Here is a 23,443-nt window from a genome sequence, read left to right as displayed (position 1 = left end):
CGCCCGCGGGCCAGGAGGTCTCGCTTAGGTTCCGGGGCTGCGGGCTCCATCCTCAGCAGGGGGCGTGCAGGAGGCAGCCGATCGGTTCTCACTGATGCTTCTCTCTCCCCTCCTCTCTGAAATCGATAAGAATATATTAAAAAAACAAAAGGCCTTTCAAAGCCAAGGAGGACCAGCATTGATATGCGATCAAAGAATGGCATTTGGGGAACGCGAACGCGAACTCGGTGTGCGGCTCCGCTTGTGCGAGAGGGAGGGCGGCCATCGCATCTATGGGCGGGGGAGGCGTTTCCACAGGTGCAGGTCAACTGACGCGGCGATGCTAACTGCGTGTTTAAAATCAATACAGTTTCGTTGGTTTCAGAGAGGAAGGGAGAGGGAGAGAGAGAAACATCCATGATGAGAGTCATGGACCAGCCGCCTCCTGCACGCCCCCCACTGGGGATGGAGCCCAGGACCCAGGCCTGTGCCCCGACCTCCTGGTTCACAGGTCGGCGCACAGCCACTGAGCCAGGCTGGCTGTAGACAAGGTTTTGACTCTCAGCCCTGTAGCCATCAGCCCCTGGGTCATAGTGTCTGTGTTGTCACCCGCTTTGCACGCAGTTCTCTGGGACACGAGCTTAAGCCCCGTCCAGAGGTTATTTTGCTCCATTTTAACATCCCAAAGGCTGGAGGCACAAGGTGTGCAAGGCAGTTTTTCCATCTTTAAAGAGGCTCCGTGTGTATTGTGTTTCAGAGGAGGGGACCTAACCCCTTCACCCCCATCCCTCCCCTCGCCCCTCCTGTCCCTCAGGGAGGCCGAGCCACGCGGCCCCCTTTCCACAGCCCCTGGCGAGGTGCTGGCTCCTGTCAGCCCAGGGCCAGCGTTGGACATTTTCCAAAGGCGCCGTCCAGCCTTGCCCTCAAACACCCCAGGCCCCAGCTCCAGCTCCTGGGCTCTGGGACGTGCCTCCGAAAAGGGCACAGCGGGCTCCAGGGCCCATCCAGGCTGCAGGACCCCCAGCCCTGACTGAGCGCAGAAGGCCGGCTGCTGCTCCTGGAACCAGCCGTGCTTTGCCAACAACAGAGCCTGGGCTGCCCTTCCTTCTGCTTTCTCTTCCAGTGAGAACATTTAAATCAGGCAGTTTCGTCAGAAGCATCAGCTTTTCCAGTTGAAGCTGTAAAGCTGCTGGAGGGCCCCTCTGTACATTGTTTCCCCGGGAGGCAGGCGAGGCGAGGCGCGACTCACATCCTCCCCTGGAAGCTTGAATGTTCGCTGCTTGCAGGGCATGACTCCCTCCGAGCCCGCGAATACCGCTGAGGCCTCTTGAGGGCAGAGCAAGTGAGGGCACCTGAGGACCCGCCAGCTCTTCCCCCTGCAGAGAACCTGCAATTAGACGGCACCTGGGTCGCTCTTGGCAGTGAGTGAGGGCACATGCAGTCTTCCTGTGTACACATGCATGCACATGCACGCGTGTGCACACACAGAGGCATGACGTGTATACACCTCCCCCCGCATGCACACACATGCACATGCATGCACACACGCAAGCATGGACACACAGCCACCTCCCTGGCAGTCGTACCCTCTCCCTCCCCAGGCCTTGCTTCTCCGCGCTGTTTCACACGGAGGGAGAAGACGGCTGTGGCCTGGCAGGCAGCCCATCGGACAAGAAGCCAGTCGACTGCTGGCTGTTAAGAAACAAACAAAGCAAAACTGTGTTAAACGCCACCCGCCCGTTCGCACTGGACCTGCCTTCAGGACTGGCTGGGGCAGTGGCTCCATTACTGTGGAGCCCTTCAGAGCTCAGAGCTCCCATAACCAGCGCGGGCTGCCAGCAGGCAGCTGTGCTCGCCGTTGTTTATGGCTCTGCCTCAGTGTGCCTGGCGGGGCCCCCGGAGCTCAGCCTCCTGAGGGGCTCCTGACTGCCCACAGGGACCCTCTGCTCCCCGCTCCCCCCTCCCATCCCAGGTACCTGTGTATTTCCAGCTGCTCAGGCCTGACACTCAAATTTGTACTCCTCTCTCTCTCTCTCTCTCTCTCTCTCTCTCTCCCCCTCTCTCTCTCTCCCCCCTCTCCCCCGCCCCAGCTCATACAGGGCACACAGGAAAGCTCAGCAAACATGTTGCATGAGTGCACGCGTGAATCTGAGAAAAGGGCATCTGCTGCCCGGTCCTGACGTGTCAACGGACGCACCCAATCAGCAGCCTCTCCTGCTGACTGGGCTGCAGAGCGTCCCAGCTTTCTCCTCCCGCTCGAGTGCCCCTGGCAGCGGGTGACCCCTTACCGGTGGTGGCCTGAGCCCGGCTCACGCTCCTCAGGGCTTCCCCACTCTCCAGGGTCAAGACCAGAGGTTGCAGCATGACTGGCAAGGCCCAGCGCGGTGCGTGTGTGTTGAGGGAATGTAGACCAGGCCCGTGAGGTTGCCCCCGGCCCCTCCTCCTGACGCACCTGGTCCCACTGCCCTCCCCTCCCTCTCTGCATGCTGTGCCCTCTGCCCCGCGCGGCCACAGAGCCCCTTCCCCCTGCATGCACTGCTCCCTCTGCCTGGAGACCCGCCTCGCCCTCCCCCATTTTGCTGGGGAATCTATTCTTCAGACCTCAGCTCAGCTTTAAGTTCGTGTCCTGGGGGCATTACCAGAGTCGCCCTTCCCCACCACACACACACACACACACACACAATGAAATCTGCCCCTTCTCGCTTTCTTTCCATTCGGAACTTTCCCTTTAGGACATGGGAGCAGGTGGCTCTGTTCTCCCAGGCTCACTCACTCACTCAGCACGTGTGCTGAGCTCCCCATGCACCTGGCCCCAGCTGGGCCCGGGGTGATGGTGGCAGTGAGCCCCAGCCGGACTCCGGACCCGCCTGGTCGGTGCTTGTTTTCCAGGGATGGGGAGACGAGCGTCTGTGGGACCATCTCAATGGGAGGAGTCACAGCACGGGCCGCGGACCCCCCGGGCATCAGACCTACGCAGGGAGGTCAGACCAGGCTCCGCCAGAAGTGCCAGTGGGAGGGGCCCGGAGCCGCCTCTCCCTCTAGGATGCTGGCAGGTGTAGGTCGGGCGTCATTTGGTTCCGGGTCAGGGCGGCAGCTGACTGATGCTTAGTTCTCACGTCGATGTCTCTCTACTTCGGTGGCACCTTCTAGATCAGACACTCACATCAATTTATTTAATCTCCAGGGCGACTTGAGGAGACGGTGCTCACACCTCCATGCTGCAGGTGAGGACATGAGGACCCCGCGAGGCCTACACAGGCAGAGAGCTGGGCTGGGGTGTGGACACACGTCTGTCCCATGGACGGCCCGCCTCCTCGCCGTCATGCCAGGTATATCCATCCTTTCCATCCAGACGTGTCTCGGAGGAATTCTGGAGGGAAGAACAGCGAGTGCCATTGGGCGGGGCAGACAGACGCACGTAGGTGGTGTCTAGAGGGTCAGCTCTGACAATGCTTGCCCCCTCTGCCTTCGGGAGGTCACCTGGCAGATTCCAGAGGCACTGGCAGCGGCGGAAGGGAGTCTGGCCTTTTGGAAAGTGGCTAATGGCTGGGAAGTGGCCAGTGGCACTGTTCCCAAGCCCCCAGCCGGTGGGCTGTTGTCCAGGGGTCCTGTGGGAGGCGGCGGCAGCGGCGGAGCGCCTGGCCCAGGGTTTCTGCAGTCAGTGGGTGTTCATGGCAGGAAGATGGTCCTTGCTTCCTTCCCAGGCTGGACACGCTGTGGCTGGTGCTGCTCCAGATTCAGACCTGGCCCTGTGCCCGCTGGGCCGGAGCCACCTGGTTGATCTGAGGTCGCCTCTCTCCAGAGAAGGCAATTCCGTGCACATGCTGTGCAGTGAGGAAGGACGCCTCCCCTTCCAAGTCCTCTTTGGGCAGAAACACCTGCAGGCATGTTGCAGGGGCTGCTTGTTCCGGGGGAGGGGCTCATCTGCACGGCATCTGCGCCTCAGCACCTGTGAGTGTGGTTATGGACGTGAGAGCACGTGGGCGTGTGAGTGTGAGAGTGTGTGCGCATGGGTGTGAGAGTGCATATGTGTGTGTGAGGGCGTGTGTATGGGTGTGTGTGTGTGTGAGGGTGTGCATATATGTGCGTGTGAGTGTGAGAGTGTGTGCATGGGTATGAGAGTGCATATGTGTGTGTGAGAGCGTGTGTATGGGTATGAGTGTGTGTGAGAGTGTGCATATATGTGTGTGAGTGTGAGAGAATGTGCATATGGCTATGAGAGTGTGGGAGTGTGTATGGGTGTGTGAGTGTGTGCTTGAGGATGTGAAAGAGTGAGTTGTGTATGTGACTGTGTGAGAGTGTACATGCGCATATATGTGAGTGTGTTTGTGAGTGTGTATGGGTGTAAGTGTGTGAGAGCATGCATAAGTGAGTGCGAGAATGTGTGTATAGATGTGAGCATGGGGTACATGGCATTATGGTGAGAGAGAGAGAGAGAGAGCGCGCGCACGTGTGCGAAGCAAGGGAAGACCATCGAGGCACCATCACAGAAAAGCAGCTGCAGGCCTGGGACTGAGTGTAGAAGTGAAGGAAGGCGCTGTCAGCCTGTGGGAAAGTTGAAGGATGATGGCGGGGGCGGGGGTGGGTTCCCTCTACCTGTCCTGTCAGATCCTCCCGCAGCCCCGAGTGCCCAGGGATACATGGAGGCTCAGAGAGGCCACGTGTGAGTGGAGGGGGCCTCATGAGGGAGAACTGCTGAGCTCTCTAGGGACCAAGGGCTTAAACCAGTGGTTCTCAACCTTGGCTGCACATTAGAATCACCTGGGAATCTTGTTAAAATCCTGATTTCTGGGCCTCATCATTAGTAACAAAGAAACAGAATTTCCGGAGGATGAGGCCCAGAACGAGGGGCCTCTTTAACGGCAGGGCTTTTGTATGATGTTGGGGAGTTTACCAAGAGCGCTCATAGCCCCTCAATCTTTCTCAAGCGGCTTAGATGGTGGAACACACGGTCTGCTCCTTGTGCAGAGCCTTGGGCCAGCCCCTAAGGTTGGGGGGCGGGAAGGGGGTCTGAGTATCTTACCTCACAGAGCTGCTGTGAAAATGGAGAAAGAAGGCCTTGTGGGGGGAGGTGTTGGGCATTTGCCTTTTTTGTTGTTATTTTCATTACCTGAGGATATTTTTTTCCATTGCTTTTCAGGGTGTGTGTATGTGTGTGTGTGTGAGGTGTGTGTCTACCTGTGTTTCCTTGGCTCTGTGTGTGCCTCCATCGAGCTGTGTGCATGCATGTTCATTGTCCCTGACAGGTGACATCCTATCTACATGGGGATTCCTGGTGGGGGGAGGTGGCTCCTCACCCCTCACCACCTCCCTTAGTGCCTCCATCTCTCCTGTTTATAGGCCTTCTATCCCCCTTCTGGAAACGTCCACCTCAGCTCTGCACTTAGTTCCCGGACCGCAGTGACTGGCTCCCCGCCTCTCCCAGCTCCTCCCGAGGCCTTGCTCTCTGCCTTGCTCCCCGCCCAGGGCCATTTCCTGCCAAGGTCGTGTGCATTGTCTGAGTGGCAGGAGCTTCTATGGGGCCTGCACGTCTCTGGCAGCCAGATCCTCTTCATTTCATAATTGCCCGTTCTAAATGGATTCATCTAGGACGAGCCCTAACCGCTGGAAACAGAACTCTTTATTTGTCCTCTCTCATAAAGAAGCCGCTCGATTAATTATGCCAACTTGCATTTTATTAAGTGTGGCATTCATTTTGATTTAAGAATATTTTTACCTCTTCAAGTGCTTTTAAGAAAGGTTATGGCCAAAAAAAAAAAAAAAAGGTCTATTCATCTCTGCAGTATATTTGGTTGCTTTTCATAAATTGTCTAGATTGCATTTTAAGGGAGTGGAAATTGAATCTAGTCTTTTTTCTTTAAATTGCTGAAGCCAATTAGCAGCTAATGTGTTCAGGAGGAGAGAAGCACTCAGATCTATAATTGAGCAGAGCCTTCCGAACGCTGCATTTCAGCTCAGTCCTGCCCGCTCTTTCAGTCTTCCCCCAGTCTCATTTCCCAAAGAACAGCTTCCCTTACCAGCCCCCTGTTGAGACCTGGGCCATTGGGAGGAGAGTGGGGGCGTCAGAGCTGCTCCCCCCCCCAGGATGCCAGGGAGGGATCAGCCCCCGGGGATTGGCTCCCATTCCCCCAGGAGCTCTCTGTGGCCCCAGGAGGACTGCCTGGGGAGACGGGGGAGAGAGATGCTCACTGGCATCTTGAACCTTCTTTATCCTTTCAGTTCTTCTAGTTGTCGAGGATGTAAAGCAAAGCTTACGAAGTTCAAATCGCAGGAGAACTAAAAAAACACACCCTTTATTGACATACAAAGCTGGTTTCTTACTGGGAAGTTCCTGGGGAGTTGTGATCTGACCACACAACCAGAGACACCCCTAGATTTCCAACTGTTTGACACCCCTCACCCCTTTCTCAGCACTGCTTCTAACTTAAAGTAGGTGTTAGCAGACCACAGCCCACAGACCAAATCTGCCTTTTGTAAATTACATGTTTTTGGGGTGGGGGAGGGACATAGCCACACCCATTAATTTAGCGGCTTTGGGCTACAAGGCCGAGGAGAAGTTTTGACAGAGACGGTATGGTCTGCAAAGCCAACATGTTTACATCTGGTCTTTTCAGAAGACATTTGTTGACTTCTAGTTTAAAGCATTGCAAGAAAAAGTGTGTAATTTAGATTTAACTTCCCCCTCTTTTTTGGGGAGGGGGGCAGGGGAAGTAGTTAAAACTCTCTTAGGAAACTTGGGGGAATCCAATGCTCTGTCCAAGGCCCCTGCAACCTGGCGCGCTGTCCATGGTCCTGAACGCTCCGCCCTTGAAAAAAAGCCTGGCGCTGTCCACCGGACCGAACTCGCTTGGTCTTCACTCGTTAAAAGCATTGTTAACGGGAGAGAAGAGAGGATTTCTAGGCAGGTGGAGAATAACGGGAGAGAAGAGAGGATTTCTAGGCAGGTGGAGACCAACCCGCATGCGCTTCGTGTGGGCGGACACGCTACTTATGCTCAGCGTCTCTCCAGGCTTCTCGGAGTGAGCAGGCGGAGGTGGCTCTTGTCGAGGGAGGGTTCTGTATGTCTCTGCTTTTTAATGAAGAGGAATGGCTTGGAGAGCGCGTTCCTAGCCAGCGGATATTGCATTGCTGATGAAAGGAGACTCCAATCCCGGCGAGTCCACGCGTGCCATCTACTTTAGGTGCCTGAAGGTCAATTAAAAGTATGTTTATGTTTTCACTGCCGCTCTGTGACAGGGAGGTATAACATTTAGACAGCGTGGCTGTATTTATGTCCGAAATGTGGACATAAACTTCCTGTTTTACACGGGAACTAAAATCAATAATGACACAGAGCAGCATTTCATCAAATGAATTCTGAAAGGTTCCTGAAGTCGATCCAAATTGCAGGAAGAGAGATGAATGTAGTAAAAAAAAAAATATTCAGGCCAGCTAATTTTGCCAAGTTTGGGAGAGGGTGTACATCATAAAAAATAAGGGTAGTTCTGGGGTTTCTTTTAATAATTCTGGTCTCTTAAAATTGATCTCGTTTTCTCCGAGGTGACATATGGAATGGGGCGTCACCACGCTCTGCTTATTTTGATATCAAACCTGCCAGAATGTAGAGAGAGGCAACCTGAAATATGCCTATGTTGATTTTTTTTGTTAAAAGATATATAAAACCTTGGTTGTCTAGCCTCAGAATTTAAAAAATCGACACATAGCAACATTTGACACCTCATTTCCTAATACGCTTAAATTATTGCTGTATTCCTAGGGGAAAGCTGGGACTGGGTGTTACTCAATGTCTTCGTGACCTAGAATTGCTCAGTGGCTGCCTCGCCAAGGTCAGGTGGGAGGCCATGTTGACGCTGTTGGATGGTCTCATTTGAAGGAATGAAATGCTATGGTGCAGGCCGAGTGTGGAGGGGCAGGAGGGAGCCCAGTGAGAGTGAGGTCTTCAGGGTCCGCTGCTGGAAACAGGATGAGGTTTCTGAGAAAATCTTAGCATTTGCTGCATGACCTGCCCCCAGGCTGTTCCAAACACAGTGATAATCCTGTAAGAACTGGGTCAAAGAGGAACAATGTGGGACTATTCCAAACAACTCTTTTATTGTTGAGATATGTAAAAAAAATAGCCTCTCTCTCTCTCTCTCTCTCTCTCTCTCTCTCTCAAAAGGAAACTCCAGGGTCTAGTCTTGCATTTTTTTTTTTTTACCACTGTTTAAAACTGCTCTCTACAACCATTTGAAGCTTGAATTCTAAAGTACAGATAGCAGGTTGATGTGTCTGCATTTGGTGAATCTCCTACAAGGACCAGGGTGCTGTGGGGAGCTCCAGTCTGCATGCAGAAACCTTGGGGAAAGATTCTGTGTGAACCAAAGAAATGGAAAGACGATGAATGAGTGGAAGGATGGGTGGATGGATGGATGGGTGGATGATGAATGGATGATGGATTGAAGGCGAAGGATGCATGAATGGATGGATGATGATGGATTGAAAGGGAAGGATGAATGGATGGATGGATGGATGGGTGGAAGGATACATGGGTGGATGGGTGGATGGGTGGAAGGATGCATGGGTGGATGGGTGGAAAGAAGGAATGGCTTCTTTGGTGGACTATAGTAACTGCATTACACCCCAAGGTTCTTATGAAAACCTGCAAGTCCTCGACTCTTGCCCCTCTCATTGTTTCTCTTTTGCTCTGAGAAAGGGTTTGCTGGAGGTTGGGGAGGCTCAGCTGTTAGCATCTGATAAGCACTGACCTCTGTCGGAGGAGGGCAACCGCCTCTGCTTGGTGGAGGCTCCAGCAGAGAAGGGGGGCCTCGGAGTAGGCTCACTCAGCTTCCCTTAAACTGGTCACGTCTAACCTGACGAACTTGGCATTTTCAGAAGCATCATGTGGTGCCAGCTGATGTCTACGTGCATGTCACTGACAAGAGTTGGTCATTGTGGGGGTCAGAGACTTGGGTGGCATTTGGTTGTGACAGGCCAGAGAGAACATGAAATGTTAAGATGTTTTAGGTTATGGCTCTAATTATTCCTGGGCTCCTTGACCAAGGGGGTGGTGTGTGTGTGTGTGTGTGTGTGTGTGCATGCACACACACACACGTGCACATGCATGTGTGAGTTTACAGTGGTGGCGGGTGGCGGAAGACTGAATGATTAGAGGTCAGGGGCACAGTCGCTACAGTGGATGTTTTCTTTTGGTGGGGATTGGTTCTGGTCCACTGGGGCCTGGGGCTGTATGCCTGGATCCTGGGGAACAGATGAGCCCTAGCCCTTCAAGACAGAGAGGTAGTGAGCCCTACATTGAGGAAGAGGTGAGACTTCCGGATCATGGAGCTGAGAACTGAACGGAGAATATCCTAATAACAGTGATACAGGATTTTGAAATCTATTTTTGAGAAGCTGTGTTTTGAGAAGGGATTGAAAGAAACAGCTTAACTTTCTTAGGGGTTAGAAATGGTAAAAACAATGCATTTGTGAGGTTTTCATTTCAGTGGCCTTCCCTCAAGCCCTGTGAGGTCCATGGGAAAGACACCACTGTCCCCGATGGGTATGAATAAGGAGATGACTACAATGATGAGAGTGGTGACAGTGATGATAACGAGGGTGATGATGGTGGTGATGGTGATGATGGTGGTGGTGATGATGGTGGTGGTGATGATGGTGGTGGTGATGATGAGGATGATGTGAGGAAAGCGATGGTGATGGTGGTGATGATGGTGATGATGATGGTGGTGATGGTGGTGATGATGGTGGTGGTGATGGTGGTGGTGGTGGTGATGGTGGTGATGATGGTGGTGATGGTGATGATGGTGGTGGTGATGATGAGGATGATGTGAGGAAAGCGATGGTGATGGTGGTGATGATGGTGATGATGATGGTGGTGATGGTGGTGATGATGGTGGTGTGGTGATGATGGTGGTGGTGATGGTGGTGGTGGTGGTGATGGTGGTGATGATGGTGGTGATGGTGATGATGGTGGTGGTGATGATGAGGATGATGTGAGGAAAGCGATGGTGATGGTGGTGATGATGGTGATGATGATGGTGGTGGTGATGATGGTGGTGGTGATGATGGTGAGGGTGATGATGGTGGTGATGATGAGGATGATGTGATGAAAGCGATGGTGATGGTGGTGATGGTGATGGTGATGATAGGTTGTAGCTACTCTTTAGTGTGGATTGTGTTCAATAACCACCATACCTCATTTCATTTGCGTCTCAAGACAATTCTATGCTTTTATAGAAGGGAAAGCAGAAACTCAGAGAGTGTATTTATTTATTTCTAACTTTATAAACATTAAGGCATCCCCACAACAATGCTGTGAATCGGTATTATTATCATCATCACTTTCAACTTATAGATGAGGAATCTAGGGCAGGAGAGAGTTGTAACTTACCCAAGGTTACACAGCTGGTAAGTGGCTGAGGCAGGATTGGACTCTTTGCCCCATGTGCCGTCTGCATGGATAGACCAGCTCCTGTCCCCGCTCGGCCACCTCGTGCTGGCTGGCTCTGCTCAGCTCACTTGGCGCCCCACGCCCCACGCCCCACACCCCACGCCCCACGCCCCACACCCCACGCCCCACGCCCCACACCCCACGCTCCACGCCCCACGCCCCACACCCCACGCCCCACGCCCCACGGCGTATTCCTTTCCATGGTTCTAATAACCCGCTCCTCCTGCCTCGCTTTAATTAGGTTCCATAAAACATCTCCTGCTGTGAGTTCTGGTTCCATAATTACTTCATGTTTCAGCTTCAAAGAAACCTGGATCTGCCCCCTCACTAATTTAAGAGGACGCTTCGCTCTGTGAGCTAAACGCCCTCCAAATCCCTGAGCCGGCTCCAGAGGAGCTCTGAGGGTTGTGTTTTCACGGCCGGAAAGGGCAGCTTTCCCGTTCCTCTCGCCAGCCAGTGTCTTCTGGATGCAGCCCTGGGCCTGGCGTCCCGTGCAGGCGACAAAAACCCCCACGTCAGCAGCATAGCCCGTGAGCCTAGGCCGGCACCTCCCACTGTGCACCTGGGAGCTGGGACCAGACCCCCGCTGCTCTCCACGGAGCATCCCAGGCGCAGCGGGACCTCGGTTCTCGAGCCTCATCCCTCCGGAGGCGACGCGCTAGGAAACCGACTCACTGCCTCCCGTTAGAAAGAGCCCTTTCTGAACGCCGCGGATCCTTCCGGAAAACCCTTGAACCTGAGGACAGTCAGAGACCCCCGCGAGCAATGTGCCTATGGGGGCGGGCAGAACCTCGAGAGATTCCCGTAATGTCTAATCCTCACGTCATTCCAAATCGATACCAAAGGTGCGAGCACAGTAAGGAATTCTCATATTCTCCCTCCCAAGCCAACCATTGTGCCCATTTTGGCTTTATCATCCCCTATCTATCTATCTATCTATCTATCTATCATCTATCTATCTATCTATCTATCTATCTATCTGTTATCTATCATCTATCTATCTATCTATCTATCTATCTATCTATCTGTTATCTATCATCTATCTATCTATCTATCAATCATCTATCTATTATCTATCTATCTATCTATCTATCTATCATCTATCTATCTATCTATCTATTATCTATCTATCTATCTATCTATCTATCTATCTATCTATCTCTACCTACCTTCCTTGATAGATAGACATATATGTTCAAATTCCTTCAACTGTCCCAATAATGTCCTTCAGACCCGCTTCATTTTCCACTGTCCAGGGTCTAATCCAGCTCACGCAGTGCATTTGGTCACCATCTTGTTTAGTCCCCTTCTACCTGGCTGAGTTCTCAGGGATGTTGACCTTGACATTTTAAAAGACAATAGGCCAGTGGTGATGTAATGCCCCTAAATGTGGGTTTCCTACCTTTTCCTGGTGTTTGGCTTTGACGATGCTTTCTGGGCCAAGACGCCTGAGGCGATGCTGGGCTCTCACTTCCCCACAGCAGAGGCACAGCGACCTCAGCCTTGGTGACGCTGACCTTGATCCCTGGGCGCCCACTAGGTCTTTTATTACTTCCTGTAAGTGACTCCTTCCCCTTTATACTTAATGGGTCATTTGCGGGGAGACACTTTGAGACAGGTCAGTATTGTACTTCCAGACTAAGCTTTGTAGCCACTAGGTTTTTGTTGTTGTTAATCCTCACCTGAGGCTATTTTTTTCACAATTTTTAGAGAGAGTGGAAGGGAGGAAAGGTGGGGGGGGGGTGTGTGGAGGAGGTGGGAGGGTGAGGGCCCGGAGAGAGAGAAACATTGATGTGAGAGAGACACATGGATTGGTTGCCTGCCACACATGCTGACTGGGGCCGCTGATCGAACATTCAAACCTGGTATGTGCCCTTGACTGGGAATCGAACCCTCGACCCTTCGGTGCATGGGCCTGCACTCTAACCACTGAGAAACACCAGCCAGGGCTATGTCCTCTAGTTTCAGCGTGAGTCGATGACTTCTAATTCCAGCGTTCCTTCTACACTGAGTAGCAGGCATTCTCCCACGAGGAAGAGCCTTCTCTTCTCTCCCATTAATTTATTAAAATTACCACATTAGTAGTTATTAAATCTGTTTATGCCATCTAAAATGTTTATGCAGTTCATTTATTTTTTCATTGATTTATATGTTCATGGTCTCCTGGCTTACCTATGTTTTCAATGGGCTATCATCCGTTCTTATCATTATTTTTCTGCTCAGATTGTCCCAGATTTGGCTCCTGGGGGGGACCACCCGAGGGGATGGTGACCTCTGCCTCGCGGGCATCAGGATCGGTGGGAGAGCGTTTGCAGATCCCCAGAGCGACTGACGGTCCGACTCAGGGCTGAGGCTCTGGGCGCCTTCACGGTGAGTCGGCTGCCCAACCCTCCACGGTCTGGACACTGGACGCTCCTCGGTGTGACCCCCTCGACTCGGACCCTCCAGGGTCTGCAGACGTGTCGCGCCGACTGGCTGACTGAGAGCCTCGAAGTCCGGGTGGTGGTCATGCACCGCGACGGGCCGGCCGTGGCTGCCCCGGATCTGGCTCCAGCGGGTCTGCTCGGGCCAAGTCCATCCCGTGCCGGACATGTCACACCCGCCCCTCCTGAGCCCCTGGTCTCTGGCCTGGTCGCTGCCCCCTGGCCGTGGGTGACGTGGGCCCGTCCCCCCCAGAGGGCACACCCTGCATGTTTGGAAAAGTGCCGGGGTGTCTACATGGGCCCATCACCTGTGGTGCGGCCGGCTCCCCCTAATGGATCCTGAGATTAAAGGATCAACGAGCAGACCCTGGGTCCACACAACACGACGCCCTATCACGCGCTCAATCACAGCCAGACCGAGGGGCCCGGAAACGAAATCTTGGCTGAACCCAAGCGCATGCGACAAGTTGCCAAAAGTAAAAAATACGCGTCGGGGTGGAAATGACAAAGCCGCAAACTGACGGTGTCAGGATACGACGTGGGCGAGGGGCCGGCGCGGGGAGTGAGGCCGGGTGCGTGTCCTGGTCCCACGGGAGAGGGAGCCGGAGGTGGCCGCCCCGCCATCCATCCCTCCTGCCAGTTCCCATAGACGGAGCGTGAGGGATGGCGAGGGGGCGGTGAGTCAACATCACACCCTTCACCGCCCCAGAGCGCGGCCGGTTCACTCCCGAGTCTCAAATGAAGACAGATCACCCAGCGGCAGCAGCAGCGGCGGGTCTCCCACAGCCCCAGAGGTTTCAGGGATAAATGGAGAGAAAATGTCCGCAGCTTTTTATAGCCTCAAATGTTCAGCCTCCAGCTGGGGGAGGCCCCGGCCCCTCTCCCACCCGGCACCCGGCGCAGCCACAGTGCGCGGCTGTGTTTCCAGGCCCATTTCCCCTCCCGAGCGGCAGGTCATCTCCAGCCCCGGTGCCCGCAGAGCGCCCCGCACGCGGAGGGTCTTTAAGAAATGGTTGTGCTCCCCTGGGATCACAGCAGCACAATTCACCACAGCTGAGATCTGGACACAGCCTGCGTGCCCATCAGTGATGAGTGGATTAGAAAACTGTGGTACCTCTACACCGTGGAACACTGCGCTGCTGTAAAAGGAAGGAACTCTTACCATTTGAGGCAGCATGGAGGGACCTGGAGAGCATACGCTAAGTGAAATAAGCCAGTCAGAGAAAGAAATACCACATGACCTCACTCATTTGTGGAAAATAATGAACAACATAAACTGATGAACAAAAATAGAACCAGAGACAGGGAAGCATCGATCAGACCGTCAAACCTCAGAGGGAAGGCAGGGGAGGGTGGGGGGAAGGGGGAGAGATCAACCAAAGGACTTGTATGCAGGCATATAGGCCTAACCAATGGTCACAGACACCAGGGGGTGAGGGTATGAGGGGGGAACAACCGGGGAGAGGTCAAGGGGGGGAAAAGGAGACATACGTAAAACTTTAAACAACAAAGAAAAAAAGAAACAGTTGTTTGCCTGGCTGGCATGGCTCAGTGGTTGAGTGAGCATCGACCTGTGAACCAGGAGGTCACAGTTCGATTCCCGGTCGGGGCACAGGCCCGGGTTGTGGGCTCCATGCCCAGTGTGGGGCATGCAGGAGGCAGCCGGTCCATGATCCTCTCCCATCATTGATGTTTCTCTCTCTCCCTCTCTCTTCCTCTCTGAAATGAATAAAAATATATTTTAAAAAAAGAAGCGGTTGTTTAACGAAGGACTGAGCGACGGGCTGAAAGGGACACAGTGCTGGGGGGGCATGAAGGGCAGGAAGGCCCCAGTCCAGGTGCTGAAGTGCACGTGTGTGCGCGTGTGTGCGCGTGTGTGCGTGTGTGCGTGTGTGCGCGTGTGCGTGTGCATGTGCGCGCGCGTGCGCGCGCATGTGTGTGCATGTGTGTGCGCACACACGTGCCCGTGTGGGTGCTGCGGTCTGAGTGTTTGTGTCTCCCCAAGTTCATATGTTGACGTCCCCCCTCCTGCCCAGGGTGATGGCATGAGGCAGTGAGGCATCTGGGAGGAGATTAGGGCACAGGAGGGGTTCTTATAAACGGGGTTCATGCCCTTGGGAAAGGGACCCCAAGAGACACGGGCAGAGGCCAGAGCAGGGGTGGGAAACTTTTTGACTCGAGGGCCACAATGGGTTCTTACACTGGACCGGAGGCCGGAACAAAAGCATGGATGGAGTGTTTGTGTGAACTAATATAAATTCAAAGGAAACATCATTACATAAAAGGGTACGGTCTTTTTTTTTTTTTTTTTTTAGTTTTATTCATTTCAAACGGGCCGCATCTGGCCCGAGGGCCGCAGTTTGCCCACGGCTGGGCCAGAGGCTGAGGTGCTCAGGTTCCTGATGGGAGGGCGGCTGGGACCCCGGCCCATCTGGGCCCATTGAGTTGGAGTGAGGCAATAGTGAGCTAATGCAGAGTGAAACGGGCCTGCCCTCGCCGACATCCGCTCCAGGCAGGTGCCCTGGCCCACCCTCCAGCAGCGGCCACGGGACCAGCTCCGTGTCCCACCTCCGGCCACGCCGGGGCCTGCCCGCGCCTCCTCAGGGGCCGGGCGTAGCGACTCTGAGTGACAGGGCGTTTGGGCCAAGTGAAAACCAGTGACCTGCACACGGGGGCCGGATCCACCGCCCGCCGCCCAGGGGCCCCGTCCGGCCTGTCGTCAGCGGTGGGAGCCGCCGGGTGGTGGGTGGTCACGCGGCTGGGCACCCGGCACCATTTTCCAGCCGATCTGTCTCCTGTTTACAAAAGTTCTTTCTCTTTAAAGTCATTCCCCACGTTGCCCGCTCTTCCTGTCCCTGGCGCGGATGTTCTCATTGAAAGCGAAGACGGGAGCTGTTGTCGGCCCAGAGGCGGATCAAGGGGCCGCACACTCGTGTCAGACGCGCCGTGGCGAATCCGGGCTGTTTTCCTGCAGATGTTTGCAGGCCTGGACCCAGTTCGAGGCGGCTTCAAAGTGGGAAATGTTCAAAGCGCTGTCATGGTCTTTGATATGAGCAGCGTCTGCTTGGAGTCTGACGGGCAGCCTGGCAGCGGGTGACGGCTGGCCTGTGTGTGTGTGTGGCGATGGGGCGGGGGCACTGTGGAGTCCAGCCGGCTTCCTGGAGGAGGGTGCGCGCCGCTCAGTCCCCTGCAGCCAGGAGGCGAGGCCAGGCGGCGTGCTCTGCGGTGGGCCTCTGTATGACCTTGGGCCATGACCTTCCTCCGTGGCCCTGTCCCCATCTGTGCCACGGGCAGCTGGTGACCGAGGGTCTCAGCTTTATACTGACTCAGTGCCAGGCCTGGGGGCAGGAAGGACCTTGATGCCTGAGACACAGCTGTGCCCACAGAGGCCGGAGCAGACCCTGGGGAACCAGAAACCAGGACCCTGGGGGCTCAGGGCTCCGGGCGGGGCTGCGGTGGGCCTCACACTCCCTCTCTGTGGGTCCCATGAGTTTTCCAGAACTTTGAGCTGCAGTTCAGCCAGCACACTGAGCATGTGCCAAGGCCCTGGGGCAGAGGGCCCGCCCCTCCTTCCCGATGATTCTGGGTGGACGGCTACCCACTGCCCACCTGCCCTGCTGGGCACTCGTGGTCCTTGGGGGCAGGGGGGGCCAGGGCTGGGCCAGGTGCTGCTCCTGCAGAAGCTCAGGGAGGGAGGTGTGGCGCTCAGGGGTGCGTGGCCCGTCTCCAGGCTGGAGCTGCAGCTCAAGGCTCTCCCACCAGACAAACTGGGCTTCTCGCAGGGGTTCCTCAGAGAGCCAGGGGGGCAGAGCCGGGGCCCCTGTGCGTGGGGATTTGGGTCCCCCGGCGTCTCTCCCACTGCAGGGATCCCAGGTGTGGGTCTGAGTGCCAAGTCTGACCCATAGAGGGTTTTTCATACATGCATATACATACATATATATGCACACACATATGTATATATATGTATATATACATATATATGTATACATATGTATATATATACATATATATGTCATTCTGTGTTTTTAAAAATTCAAATAATTTTCCAGCATTTACAAACCGAAACAAAGTCTATATTTTTGTTAAGAGGAAGGTCTGGCCACAGTGACCTGTGTCCCCCGCGGCCCCAGTTACCTGACCTGAGAAGCAGCTGTGTCCTCCCCCCTGGACGCCCACTCTGTTTCACATGCGGCCACTGCCCCATGGCACCCCCATGGCACCCCCATGCAGAGCCCGTTTGTTGCACATTATCACCTGGCCTGGACCTGTCCTTGGCGTGGCCGGCTCTGTGGCCTGTGAGCTCTCAGCTCCCCATATGGAGTCGGGGTGAAGCTGAGCCGCCCCGGCGTCCGAGGGCCTGGGGTCTAATTCTGCGAGAGCCGGCGGGTGAGACCAAGGACATATCCCTGACCTTCTGGAGCCTCAGCCTTGATCCGCGCAATGGCCCCAGGCTCCCAGCGCAGAGAGCTGTTGGGACGCCTACGTGAGACCATAATTCGTGTAAACAGTTAGTCTTCTGTCTGCCACATGGTAGCGATGATAACTATGTGTTATGGTTATCGTTAACCACATAATTTATGCGATAACACGGCAATACATAACAATTACAATGTGATAACATGATTTATATGATAATTACCTGACATACAACATAGTAATTGTGCTACATCACGTAATGCGACATGAGTGAGAATGTAACAGCAGCAGCCAGCACGTGGGTGGGCTTCCTGGGCAGGCGCTGTCCTGGGTGCTGGACCCGACCCGACCTCACTCATCCATCCTTCCCAGTGGACCTGGGATGCGGGTCCCATATCAGCCCCCTCACCCCCATCTCACAGATGATACCACTGAGGCCCAGAGAGATGAACATGCTTGACTGTCATCCAGGAGGAAGTGGCAGAGCTGGGACTTGAACCCAGGCCTCTGTATCCTTGGCACATACTCACCTGTATCCCAGGACCCAGTCCCCCGGCTCACCTGGTTCTGACCCAACTGTAGCATCCGGGCCACCATGTCACCTGTATCCCAGGACCCAGTCCCCGGCTCACCTGGTTCTGACCCGTCTGTAGCGTCCGTGGCTTGAAGCTGCCTAGGGTTTCCGTCCAGCTCGGTGCTGGGTCCTGATGGGCTGGGGCGGCGGGAGGCGGGTGGTGTGCAGAGGCAGGTGACCTGACCCTCAGTGACGTGACCTCCGGGGAGAAGCCAGGGGCAGAGGCAGACGGGGCATGTTTCCTGCAACTTCACGGGGGGCTGGGCTCCCTGGGACGCGTCTCCTTCCCCGTCCCCCCCATGTGCGGAGAAGAGGCGCAAGTGAACGGGAGAGCCGCGCCTCGCCTGGCACACAGCCAGACCCTCCTCCAGAACCTCGCAGCCCCACGCACTCCTGCCCCTCCCCGGAGGCCAGTGTGCGAGCGGGAGGCGGGACCAGGCACTGAGGGCCAGCAGTGCTTCCCAGTGTTCAGACACCCACTGGAGCAGAATGTAGTCCCTCAGTCACCGTGATTGGCTCAGGGGCAGACACATGACCTAGGCAGGGCCAATCAGATTCAGTCCTGGGATCTTATCCTAGTCTGCTGGTGGCCATCCTGCTGCCGTGTGGGGAGAACCTGCCTGGAAATGCAGCCACCACAGAGGAATGGGGAGCTGGGAGATCCGAGAGAGCTGGAGAGAGAGAGAGATAATTAGAGAGAGAGAGTCTGCACGTGCGCGCGCACGCACACGCACACGCACATGCACACGCACACGCACACACGGTGGCCTTTTTGGAACCCTCCAGGCCAGTCCCACCCCTTGTTGGTCTCAATCATGGAAGCTGATGCACCCCTTTCCCGCCCAGCCTGTCTGGGGGGCTTCTGTCATTGCCCCCGGGGGCTGTGCTACTTCCCGCTCTCACGTGACCCCGGGCACCTAAGATAGTCTAACTCCTGCTTTCACTGAGGGTGGTTCCGTGGCTCAGAGGGCTCCCGCCCAGAGCCCACAGCTGGGGCCACTCCTGGACCCTCCCAGGGCGCAGCCAGCCACCCACCGACGGCATCGGATAAGCGAGTGTTCAGTGACTCAGACCCTTCCTGGCTGCTGGGAGTTGAGTTCAACTTCCCTTCGCTCTGGGCACCTGTGTGTCCACAGGGGACGGGCCACCCGCTCCTGGGCATTTGCAGGCGTCGAGCTCACTGCTCCGTGTGCCCACAGCAGTCCAGCCCCAGACGCGCGGCCACGAGGCCCCCCCACACGTGGGAACACGCCCGGGACAGTTTCCGTGCACTGTGGGCGCTGGCGCTGGCTGCACCGGGGAGCCGCTCAGACGGAGCCTGTGGGGACGGTGCAGCCTTGGCGTGAGCTCGCGTTGGAAGTGAACTTCCAGTCTGATGGGAGCAGCACCAGGCCAGCCTGTTCCGGGGAATTTTAACAGAGGCCGGAGTGTGCTCTGAAGAAAGGGAACCCGTGCGGCTTCCTGGCCCCAGGGGTGAAGGCTGGGCGGCGGGGACATCAGACGCTGCCACTTTTGTTCCTGGCGGGAGGGACCACAGCCACGGTGGCGACATCTCCGGAAATGTCCCTCAGAAAGTGGGGGGCTGGCTGGGGACCAGGGAGCCTTTCCTCTGCTTCCAGTTTGTGGAACCTTTGGCTCCCTCTCTGTCCTGCCCTGGGGTCCAGGCAGGGCCGAGCGAGCGGTGGGGGGGGTGGGGGCGGGGGGTGGCGGGGCAGAGCTGGCCCCGGTTAAGACTTTTGAAAAGGGAGGACGCAGGGGTGATGCTGGGAAGGAGGCAACTGCTCTCAGTAGCTCATGCTGAGCCCTGCCTCTCACCCAACCTCATCTGTCCTCCAGGCCCTGTGTCTGTCCCCGAGGCCCTGTGTCTGTCCCCGAGGCCCTGTGTCTGTCCCCGAGGCCCTGTATCTGTCCCCGAGGCCCTGTGTCTGTCCCCGAGGCCCTGTGTCTGTCCTCCAGGCCCTGTGTCTGTCCCTGAGGCCCTGTGTCTGTCCCCGAGGCCCTGTATCTGCCCCCAGGGACCTGTGTCTGTCCCCAGGGACCTGTGTCTGTCCTCCAGGCCCTGTGTCTGTCCCCAGGCCCCTGTGTCTGTCCTCCAGGCCCCTGTGTCTGTCCCCAGGCCCTGTGTCTGTCCCCGAGGCCCCTGTGTCTGTCCTCGAGGCCCTGTGTCTATCCCCAGGCCCCTGTGTCTGTCCTCCAGGCCCCTGTGTCTGTCCCCAGGCCCTGTGTCTGTCCCCGAGGCCCCTGTGTCTGTCCCCGAGGCCCTGTGTCTGTCCCTGAGGCCCTGTGTCTGTCCCCGAGGCAGTCAGCTCGCCTGGTGCTGGGCCGAGGGAACTTTCCTGGAGGGAGGCCCCTCTTGGCCTCTCTCTTCCATCCAGGGCCTGCCTGGAGGAAATAAGACCCTGAGGGCTTGTGTTGGGGCTGGGCTGGCAGCCGTGGGCTGGGTTTCTAGAGAGGATGGGGATCTCGGGCACCGCCCTGGGCCCTGCACCCTGTCTTAGGTGGGGTCTCCAGGAGCAGACGTTGAGACAAGGATTGATTTTCCCCCCAATATATTTTTATTGATTTCAGAGAGGAAGGGAGAGGGAGAGAGCGATAGAAACATCAATGATGAGAGAGAATCATTGATCCTCTGCCTCCTGCATGCCCCTTACTGGGGACCGAGCCTGCCACCTGGAATGAAACCCAGGACCCTCAGTCCGCAGGCCGACGCGCTATCCACTGAGCAACACCAGCCAGGGCGAGACAAGGATGGATGGATGTGATTGACGGGGAAGCTGACCTCAGGAGGGCCGCAGGGAGGGGCAGCACTGGGTGTAAAGCTAGGACTGTGGGCCAGAGGTGACACGGTCACTGCTGAGCACAGTGAGGGGTGACACGGAGCTTCCTCCCCGAGTTCCCGCCAGCACCTTCGAGGAAGATGAGCTTCGAGGGCCGCGGGTCAGCTGGCAGGTCCCTCGTGTCCAGGGAAGGGCGCCCGGTACCTCCCGGCGGCCGGAGACTCCCCTCCGGCTCCTGCTCGGCTCCCCTGCCGTTTGCTTTGCGCCAGGATGTGCCGAGTCTCTTTGGAGCGAGAGGCAGGCGCTTGCCGGGCGGCCGTGTTATTGACTCACGCCTTCGCCAGCGCGCCTCTCCCAGGTTCATATTCGATCTACACCCGGGACCATCCTGGTTCTGATCTCTTTTGGACTCATTAGATCTCCCTTAACCGGCCACTCGCTTTACCCTGTGGGATGCACCCTGCGGTACAACCTCCCAAAACACAAAACACACGTGGCTGGAAACAGCCCTGGAGGCCAGGGCGTGGGGCTGTTAACTGCCACAGCCGCCCTCTGCCACGGACGCTTCTCCCACTTTACAGATGAGGAAACTGAGGCACAGAGAGGTGATTTAATTTCCCCAAAGCCACACACCAAGAAAAGTGGAAGAGCCAGATTCGAGCTCAGGCAGGGACTCTGGTGCCCACAGGCCGACTCCAGGGATGTGTGGGAGGCGGGGAGGGGCCGGGGTCTTGCTCTGAGTTACAGCCATTTGACTAGAGGCGCCTCTGGTGTTCGTTTCTCTTCCGGATTTAGAGGCTTAGCATTATTTTTACGTTAAGAAGTATGAATAGATGAGGAGTGAAATGCAAAATGAGCCTGAACTTCAAAGTTCAAACAGGAACTTTAAAGGTGGCTGTGTTTGAACCCGGCTGGGTGTGGCTCAGTGGTTGAGCATCGACCTATGAACCAGGAGGTCAGGGTTCGATTCCCGGTCAGGGCACAGGCCTGGGCTGCGGGCTCGATCCCCAGTGTGGGGCGTGCAGGAGGCAGCCGATCCATGATTCTCTCTCATCGTTGATATTTTTCTCTCTCTCTCCCTCTCCCTTCCTCTCTGAAATCAATACAAATACACATTAAAAAAGATGGCTGGGTTTGGGGTTCCCCGGGAGTCCCTGAGCCACTGGGGTCCCGCTCTTTGTGGCCTTTGGAGTTTCTCTAAGGGCCGCAGGGAGCCGAGCCGGGCGTGGGAGCCGTGGCGAAGGTGAGGTCCCCGTGTGCGGTGTTTCCAGCGGCATTTTTCTCACTCTGGCTGCTCCTCCACGTCCCCACTCTGACCACCCCTATCCGGGAGGTTGGGGGACCCTGGCCTCCAGCACCTGAAGCCTGGGCTCCGGGCTCGGGTGCAGTGGCCGGCAGGTGACAGAGGGGGGAGCTCTCGTCCCTGGAATGGAGGCCAAGGCCGCCTCTCATGGCCACGCTCGCTCTCCCAGGCTCTGTAAGTAGCTGGTTTGTGGGGAGAAGAGGCGCATCTGCGTGGAATTTGCAAATATTCACGCTCCCCCAGCCCTGCAGCCCTGCAGCCCCTGCCGCTTCTCTCTGTGGCGGAAACACGCGCCATCAGAGGGGCCGGATCCCAGCGGCAGGCGCGGCCCTCCTTAGAATAATCCAGATAAACAGCTCGGTGACCCGTCACTGCCGGTGCTCGAAGCTTCTCCATCTCCCTCTGGTTTTGAAGCACCGCTTCCCAGCCTGGGCCGTCGCCCCCGGGAACGCGCCTCCGCCCTCCCAGTTCTCAGCGCCTTGGAGATCCTTCCCACGCAGCCCCTCAACCCTGCTGGGCCCCCCCGCCCCCTGCAGAGCGAGGGCTGGGGCCGTGGGTGCTCAGAGGACACTGGCTGGCTGGTGAGGCTCCTGGTCCGAGTGGCCACTGGGTTCTGCTGGTTCCAGAAACCTGGGCTGGTGGCTGGGGTGCTGGGTGGCTGCCACAGCGCCCCGGGCTGCATCGGCGCCAGCTCTGTGCCTGAGACAGGAGGCCAGGCCCGGCCCCTGCCTATGGGCATCAGTGGCCCGGCCAGGGCTGGGCCTGGGCAGTGTCCTAGGCAGTGTCCTGAGGTGCCACCTGCTGCCCTGGGAGAGGGACCCTGAGCCGCAGCCCAATTACTGGCGGACGGGGGTGGCGTCGAGGTGCCCATTGGATGCCTGGTGCTAATGGGCTTCTCTCGCCTGCTGCTGCCTCTCTCTTCACTCCTGACCCCCTGAAAAGGTGCTGGGAGCTGGCTAAGCTGCCCCGACAGCCCTGCTCCCCCTCCTGCTCCCCCACTTCCCTGAGGCTGTCCCTAGGGGCCTCCTGGACCAGCACATTCCATGTCTGGGATCTGGGAGAAAGCCCACGTCCTGGTGCAGCGCCCCATGGCTGCCACCAGGGGTCACCAGACCCCCGGCGGGCTGGAGGGTGGATGCTGGCGGCCCAGCAGAGGGAGGCGGTGGGGCCAGCAGAGGGGGGTGGCGGGGGGCCGGCAGCCTGGGAAGAACCCAGCAGCAACCTGGAGGCAGGCTTCTGGGGTCAACCTGCCTGGGCCTCGGGGTAGCCAGGCTGTGGGCGCTGGCGGCTGTGAGCCCAGAGGTGCCAGCTGCCTCAATAAAGCTGCAGGCTCTGGGGGTCCCGGACCCCACCCTGGTGGCTCTGGGGACAGTGCTTCCGGACCTGGCGGCCTCTGGGGTCGTTCTGGGTGGGCTCTGAGTCGGAGCCTCAGTTTCCCCGTCTGCACAATGGGAGGCTGGTGGAGGGGCTGTGGCAGGACTCAGTGCTGAGCACGGCTGGGGTGGCGCTGCCACTCACCGTGAC

Source organism: Myotis nattereri (genome assembly GCF_964212035.1).
Source record: "Myotis nattereri genome assembly, chromosome: 3".
Lineage (NCBI taxonomy): Eukaryota > Metazoa > Chordata > Mammalia > Chiroptera > Vespertilionidae > Myotis > Myotis nattereri.
The sequence above is the reverse complement of the archived record's forward strand: the minus strand, read 5'-3'. Positions refer to the sequence as shown.